The sequence below is a fragment of the Leptosomus discolor genome, chromosome Z, assembly GCF_034619465.1.
Source record: "Leptosomus discolor isolate bLepDis1 chromosome Z, bLepDis1.hap2, whole genome shotgun sequence".
Lineage (NCBI taxonomy): Eukaryota > Metazoa > Chordata > Aves > Leptosomiformes > Leptosomidae > Leptosomus > Leptosomus discolor.
The window spans coordinates 60,320,663-60,329,387 of NC_141419.1; positions in this window are offsets into that span (position 1 = coordinate 60,320,663).

Consider the following 8,725-nt stretch of genomic DNA (forward strand, 5'->3'; position numbering starts at 1 on the left):
CTAAAAGGTAAATAATAATTAATTCAAAGTACAAACCATATTTCTCTCCCACTCTAATTTCTTCTCCTTCAGCAATAATTAAAGCTAGTGCCCTTGAGTTCAGGAGAAAGCAAACTTTCAAGAAAGGTTTGCTTACAATCCACTAGATACTAAGAAAGATGCTCTTAAGATCATTCATTCTTCCTGAAATTCCCAGCTACTTTCTATGTTGTTATACTCAATTTTATATACCATTTATATGGAAGTACTTCCTAATTAAAAAAAGAAAATAAATGAAAATAGAGTCTGCTACCCTTACTTCTTTAAGAATCTTAGTTTATGTGCTATGTAGGAAGATTTTTGTAGGATATTAGGGAGAACAATAAAAGCTAATACGTTAGAATTCCTTGTACTGTTAATATGCACAAGGTCTGCATGCTCTTAATAGATACTAACATCAGTTTTTTAAAGTTAATTTGCATGGTTGATAGCCAGTCAGAAAATCCGTACAAGTGTGTGGAAAGGATGAATTGGTCTCCAAACCCTGAACGGATTCTTTGCTATAGGATTAGGTTGTGCCCAGTGCTCTAACAGACAGATATGGACAGACTTGTGATTCCCATGGTGCAGATGGTAAGATAGTCAAAAGTCTTGGGAAGAAATACAGGAAACATTATGATAAATTCACTCAGTCTGAGTAACTTTTATCAGCTGAGGTGCTCAGACTGAGGAGCTATCCAGCATGATGTTAGAACTGAATCTGAAGCAAATACATTTCAAGGTCTGTAATACTCTTTGCATTCCCACTGGCCCCACCTGTGAAATATACCACGGAACATATGAATGTCCCCATATGTCAGACACTGAAGTCATGAGGCTTGAGTTCTAATGAAAAAAATAAAATGAGTACAATATACAAGTGATCAGTGTTTTTACAGTCAGGAGGATCTCGGCCTCTCCAATTACCAGCAGTATGAATTTTTTGATCATACCCTTAAAGAGGAAGTCATCTTGCCTTTCCCTTGCCTAGACCAGTGAAGTAGGGGTAGGTGGAGAAACTTTCTTATGCTGTGACTAAGTGAAGCAGTGTCGGCTGCATCAGTGTCTGTTCTATTTCTACAGGTTGTTAAGAAATTGAGAGAAGAGGCTGGTGCATGTACTTTTCAGACTGTTGCGAGGTCCCTGCTCTTTATACAAGTCGTTTTTTTCCCGGAAACATAAAGCCAGGCTGTGACATAGAGATGTAGTCATGTTCAGCCTGGAAAACAGAATGAAAGAAAGAGACTTTAAAGGTCCCCCACCTCTTTACAGAGTGGAATCTTAACTTGATAGCCTTTGGCCTGGGGTTGTCATGCAAAACCCTTTTCAGATGGTGCAAGCTAGGATATGAAAGGATAAAACAGGATTACATCTACCATGTTGCTGTACAACAAAGCTTTTTTTTTTTTTTCCCAGCTGTCAGTATTCTAAAACCCAAATTTTTTCTCCTTACAGAAGTCTCGGAACACTTTTGAAGTGAAATCTGAATAAAACAGAAAAATATGGTCAAAACACTTGATCATCAAGTCACTACAGAAAATTTTAATGGTCAATGCCTGGTGCAAGTATTTTGTCTTGTTCAAATAATTGCAGTCTTGAGTCAGTACCTTGGTTTTGTTTCAAAGAAAATGGTCAACAACCAGATAACCTTGGGGATAAAACCAAGTTAAAGATAATGGAGTTCTGCATTCTAATAACATAACGGTGGGAAGGATACATATTTTAAAATTTTTTATTTGTTTTCTTCCTGTTCCTTCTACCTTTCCTTCTTTAAATAAAAGCCTTTTAAAATGCATACATTTAAAATTAAGGTTAGCTTTTTCCCCCGAGTCTCTGGGGTGAAACTATGCATCCAGAACTGCATAAAATCAGTCAAGTGTAGGTACAACTTATAGAGGACATGTTAACAATATCTCACAGCTTTATTATCAGTGGGGTGGTGCCTCTAACACAATTAAATTGAATATTAGATAACATTCTTTAATCAAAACAGCTTTTAAGTAACTTACCAGCGAGTGTGGTTTCATTTTTTCTTTGATCTTCTGCTTAATCAAGGGAACTTCTTCTGTGGTTCCTCAAAGTTAACTAAGTTCAGATCAGCTTTTTCAATGTGATTTAATTAAAAGATATGACTGTGTCTATGATTCATCATATTAATGGGATTTTTATTTTACCACTCAAATGTTATATTTATATTAATATGCTAAAGTATCACCAAAAAAAAAAAAAATGTATTCCAGCATTTCCAAATGAATTTTGAAGTGTCTGGGGAAGAAACAGTCCTTTAAAAATCACTTACATGCATATTTTAGGACTTTAAAGCCTAGTTCAGTACTGTAGTAATAAGAATGCAGACTGATAGGATTTTTTCCATGAAATATGAAAATATTAAAAATACTCATAATTTACAGAGGAAGGAAGAAAAAAATGACTGTTAACAAAGTTACAAGGATAGTGGTACATGACAGTTCTGAATGATGACCAAGTCGATTCTAAGCAGTTCAGACTTTACAGACACTAGCTAATCCTTGCTTCTCCCTTGATAAGAAATGTTTGACACATCAATTAACAGATAAATACAAAATCATGCTCAGGATCTGTCTATTCATGTTTCCTTTTACTTCCGTAAATGTTGAGCTATTATTGTATTTTACATACTGTTAAAGCCTGTGCACCTTACCTTCACTATGAAGTATCATATTTCCAACTGAAAATTTATCCTGTTTATATCATGCTAGTGCTAAAGATTGTCATTCAACCAATGCATTTGAGTTCTACTGTAAAACATACATATATCATGGTTGATTTGCATTAGCATATTGTTTCATTAGCTTTGTCCACCATATTGCAGATACATTGCTCAGATCATTAACTGATCATTTGTGTTGTCCATCTCTTTACACACACTAGTACTCAACTTAGAAAACTTCAAGGGATTTTATTTTCTGTATTGAAATAATCAGTGTGTGTTCGTTCAGTAAAGTTGACTCGATGCATGATTAAATATACAGATGCATAGAACAGGAGGCATTCTAATTTTATTTAGGATATTTACATAATAATTTAAATTTAATTTGCAATTGCATTGTTGTAAGGTGTTAACACCTTAGCAAATAATGAAATTGACATATAAGTTGGCATGTTTTTTCTGAAGCTTTCAACAGAAAAAAAATATGTATTTTTAATTTATAGTAATACTAGAAAACTAAATTGTTATGATTTTTTTACACTTTTATTTAACTGAAAGCTGAAAACTTGATTGCTCTGTGTTCTATATAGTCACTGAATATGACATAGTAGTTTCAGAAAAGAACAATAACATGTTTTAGTTTTTGTTGTTTTGGGTTTTTTTGGTGTGGGTTTTTTTTTTTAAGGGAAAGATCCCAACTATTTAATAAAAGCATTGGGATGACTCTGCATACTTTTCTCAGCATGGAAATAGACAAATTTCTAATTTACAGTACTATTAAAATATCTAAATATCTAAGAATATAACACTTGGAAATATTATTAAAATTAATTTCCTTATGATTTTAGGTTGTATATTGGGGGGTGGCAGGGGAGGGGGGAGAAGATTACTTTATGTTTATTGTAATGAAGTATAGCTGGCACGAAATTTCAGCTACCACTGCTCTTCTCGGAAAATTATGTTTTTTTCACTGTGGGTGTTTTGTTGTATTGGCTAATTTTTTTTTTTTTTGAATTGTGATGTTTTGTCATTTATGGAAAAGTATGAAATATAATTTCTTAAGCTTAAGCATTATCTATGCTCTCCTAGGTAAGAATGGTAATCTAGTACATGTGCAGGCTTCCTACTTTGTGTTCCTAAACACTTTCTTTGTTCCTAGTGCAAAACAGGGCAAGGTAGTAAACTGTTTTCAGTGGTGAGAGGTGGTTTCCAATTTAGTTGTCATGGAGAAAGTATTCTCCAGCTATGAGGTAGTGAAATCTTGACAGTATTTGTTTCCAACTGTTCTACTATGCTTCTTCAGCAGGCTTATTTTCAGTACCTGCTGCAGAGTTCCTCAAAATTAAAAAAACCCTCAACCTGCCATTGGTTCCTCAGTCTTGAAAAGTTCTCCCAATAAGCAGTGATTTTTTTTAAGTGGTTTAAACATTTTCTGTCAATACAGTTATCCAAAGTTTTCAGACACTTCCTTTGTAGGATTTGGTAAATAAAAACTAGGTATAAGATTAATCAGACTTAAATTTGTATTATTAATTTAAAAGCAATTAAATAAGTTGTAAATGCATTGGAAGCAAGAGGAAAAGTAAGAATAATATTAATTAATTCTCAATGGAAGTGCAAAGCTGTTAACACACAAGGATAAGAGAGCAGAATCATTCACTACCTTTGCCCACCCAACAGTCTGCTACAGGGATAGAGGCATGAGATAAGCGTGTAGAAGACCTCAGGGCACAATGGGAACAGAACAGTTGGAGACCACTTAGAAAAAATAGGGATTTTCAAATTTTCGACACATTCACACATTCATTAACACTTATCTTTGAGAACATGTAGAGAACAGACCAGGTTCCAGAAGACTGAAATTTGATTAATATATTTTCAGCATTTTAAAAGGAACAGCTGAAGAATTATAGACATGTCACAATAACTTCAGTTTTCAGAAAACCACTGGAACAGATAAAATAAACTGTGTTTGCACACCTAGAGGACAATAAGTAGAAGAAAAACAGATGACTTGAATTTATTCTAAGCATATGATGTCAAACCAACTTAATTTCCTTCTACAACAGGCTAATAAAACTTTCAGAGGAAGAAAAAAGTATATGTCAGTATCGTCACTGTACTAAGCCTTTTGTCATTAGCCTGTATGATATTTTCACAAGCTAAATAGGAAAGCATGGTGATCTAAGTGAAAGCTTCATAACAAAGACAAAAAGTTGTTTGGGAAGCCTTACTGAAATAACAACTTTTAGCGACTCATTGTCAAAATAGGTATGAAGTGGTATTCATTGTGATGTTGCCATAGATCAAACACCTACAATTAACCAACAATTAAGAAGACAAAAATTTTTTACACTTTTCACCAAGCTTAGAGTGGTTTCAGTGATGTTGAATGCAGGATTAAAGTACTCTAGCAAGTGTTGGGCTTAGCCTGTATAATGTTGTAGTTTAGCACAACATTTTTTAAATATTTTTTTAAAATTACATTTAAGGAAAAAAGTTCCAGAAATACATAGTAAGGAACAGCTGTCTTGATAGATGAAGTATGAACATAACCTCTGGAAACTTACCTTTAGGGAAAAGACGAGAAGTTTGGAAAGCCTGGAGAAACACAAGAAAGTAGTTTACAAATCTGGAAAACTCCAGAAAACTTAATCAATTAGAACAGATTGAAACACCTGGACTTATGTTATCTAAGAAAAGAGTTGGGTAAGAACAGAAAACAATCTTCAAAACCTGGTAGCCTACTCCAAAAAAGAATATGCTAATTTTTCCTGATCATGGTGATTAGAAGTAATAAGATTACATGTGAGATTTCAGTTAGGCGATAAGTATAGCTGCAACAGTGAATATATATTGTATGGGTTGTAGAAACTCCGTAATTTAAGACCTGTAACCAAAAGATATTGAAAGCATGGATTACATAATTATTACTGTCTTAGGGCAAGAAATGTCTTAAAGAGTCCCTTCCAGACTTGTCTTCTGTTATTGGTCCTATAACTTGCACTAAAATGTCCTAATTATCCTTTGTTGATAATCTCTAATGGATAGACAAGGAGCCTTTGTTCTCCTTTTTCTTTAAAGAAAAGTCTTTTAAGTGCTAAAACAATTACATAATACTATAATACTATTAAACAGTAATTTTTAATAAATAATTCAAGATTATTTGAAATTATCAGACAAATAGGCTTTCACTTTGGCACATGACTTTAATATTGTCATTTACATAGTGTCATTATATTGCATGTGTAATATATTAAAAGATAATGCATTTTGAGTGAGTGGGTCATGAAATGTATTTAATTTAATGCTAGACTACTTTCTGTAGCAGTTGTCATTTAATATACCAACTCTAAATAAATGTGCATGCATTTACAGGAGGAAATAAATCTTTACAATTTTTTCATTGCTAAATTGGAAAGAGTACTTATCTGTCAAAACTCCAAATTCATTCTTAAAATCCATTAATCAGCATGTTAGCCATCCATAGCAGAATTTTATGAAAAAAAACATGCTAACCACACATTTGACAGACATACTTCTTCAGGTAGAAATCTGTCTCCCTTGTTTAATTTATAATGAGCAAAGTATGTGCATCAGCAATCAAAAATTATTAAAATCTGTAAAAGTGGAAGCTGAACTTTGCATTTAGGTCTGCTGTTTATTTCTGAAAGAAGACTAAGAGGAAAATTATTGTTCCCAGAATGTAGGCGGTAAAAAATGCTGTCAGAATAGGCCTTTCTTCTTTAATACTTCAGTACTGTGCTGACTGTCTAGTTTATAGGATAGCATCTTTTAAATCGTGTTACAGAGACTGGACTGCCAGTTGACCCAGGCAAGTTATCTTCCATCACTTTGGAAGAGTTTCTGCACCTGTTTGATGCAGATAATTTTTTTGTGTGTGTGTTTCTTCACAGTTGCAAACCATCCATGCTTTCATTTTGACATTTACCAGTCTAGATGTAAATATAATACTGACGAGTGGGTTAATATTTTTGTTAATTTGATGAGCAGCCAGTTAGACAAGCTGTACAGTATGTTCTGAAATGTTACAATGGTTGCAAGTTGTTGCATCTTGACATCAGCCAAACAACCAGTTTGCAGTATTTTCTAGGCTAATTTGATTTACTATTAGTTCACTTTCTTATAATATGATTTGTATATATTAACACCCCAAAAAATTCAGTATCTTCTATTTCCACTTTTATCCACCCCAAAGCTGTTCCTAGAACAGATCTTATTTAGTGTATGAATTGGAAGATAACTGGATTTTGAAAACTGACTTGCATGCAAATCATGTTTCAACAGGCAACCTGGTATCTAGATCATTTGAAAACCAATTTGATAGATATTATCCCCAACTTAAAAAAATAGTTAGATAGTATATGCAAAAAAATGTTATGTAAAAATGGAGCAGCAGGGGCGGGGAGGGGGAATGGGTGGAATTTGGTAAAGCATTTGGCATGTTTTGAAGTACTTTATAGTGCTTGTACGGGAATGAAACCCTCACATGATTTGTACATACTGTAAGACAAAGCCACAGGAATCTGTTCCATGAAACAAAAGTCTTCAGATGTTCAGAAAAAAAAAAAAAAAATTATACAAATTAAGGACAACATATAATTCAAGAGGCTTTGGATTTACTTTTGCAAGTGTTGAATGTTTTGAACTGTAACTTTAAGCTTTTTAAATGTAACTTTAAAGAACTACAGGGAATAAACCTAAACTGAATTACTTTTTATGAGAGTAAAATTGTGTAGAAATCCAGAATACTGATTTTAAGTTGGCATAGGCTTCCTGTGTACAACCATGTTACATTCATTGCCTTTAACTTGTGGATGAATATCTTTTCAATGATACCTGCTAAATAGATTCTATTTTTTACAAACCTGTCGTGTTCAGAACTTCCTGAAATAATAATTGCAAAAAATGTTGTTATATTGGAGACAAGACACTAAATTTCAAAGTTATTGATTTTATATTATTGTTTGGATGTTTACACTCACTGAATCTATACTTAGCTAAACAATGTGGCCCGAGTTTTTGAACTTCAGAGCACTGAAGGTCTTAAAATTAAGTCAGTGTGCCTGTCCCTGTGAGGGAAAAAAAAAAAAAAAAAAAAAGAAAACAAAAAATTAACAATAAGTCATATGTCTAAAGGTCAAAACATAGTCAGTACATAGATGTTTCTCTCTGCCACTCCCTCCTCCCCTACTGTAGCATGGAGAATGGCAAAATTTCTCATTTTCTGAGGGAGAAGACCGTCTGCAATTGCAGAGAGAAAACTATTATCTTCTGAAAGCACAAAACATATAGATAATTAAATAGAATTCAGTGCTTATTATTCTAATTTCTTTAGGTACTAAACATTTTTAAAGTTTCAAAATCTTTAAAGAAAAAAAACACAAAAGTTAAGAGATTTGAACATGATATGGCATGGTAATATTGAATTATAATTCAACTCGATAAAGCCAGAATACGTATGCAGGATCCAGGTTCAGCTAACCTTTCCCCACATTTGTACTATTTATCCATGCACACTACTGGGTAATATCACTGTTAAAGTGAAATTTTTCCTTCCATCATTTCTGCATTTCAGACCACATTGATGACTTAGTATTTCTTTTTCTGTGTATGTTGCAACAGTAAGATCTTGTAATATACACATAAATGCATTGTGCTGACAGAAAGATTTTCCTTAATCCTACTTAGGGAAAATCAAAATGAAAAAGCCCAATTGGGCTGAAACACAGTTACTAAATACTATAGATTGGATATACAGAATAAAGTGATTTAGTTATTTATATATAAAAAACTATACATGTGTCCTCTTTTTTCTAAAGGAGCTTAGAAAATTTTATTTTGAAACTTTAGGTGTATTATGCAGACTATTGAAAAATATTGATGAATTATGATTTGTAAAGAAATCATCCTGTGACCAGACTTGCAGTTGTGATTCTGCCTGTGAGTCAATCAGTAGATGTTTTAACTGATTCCATTGACCTAATTACTCAACAT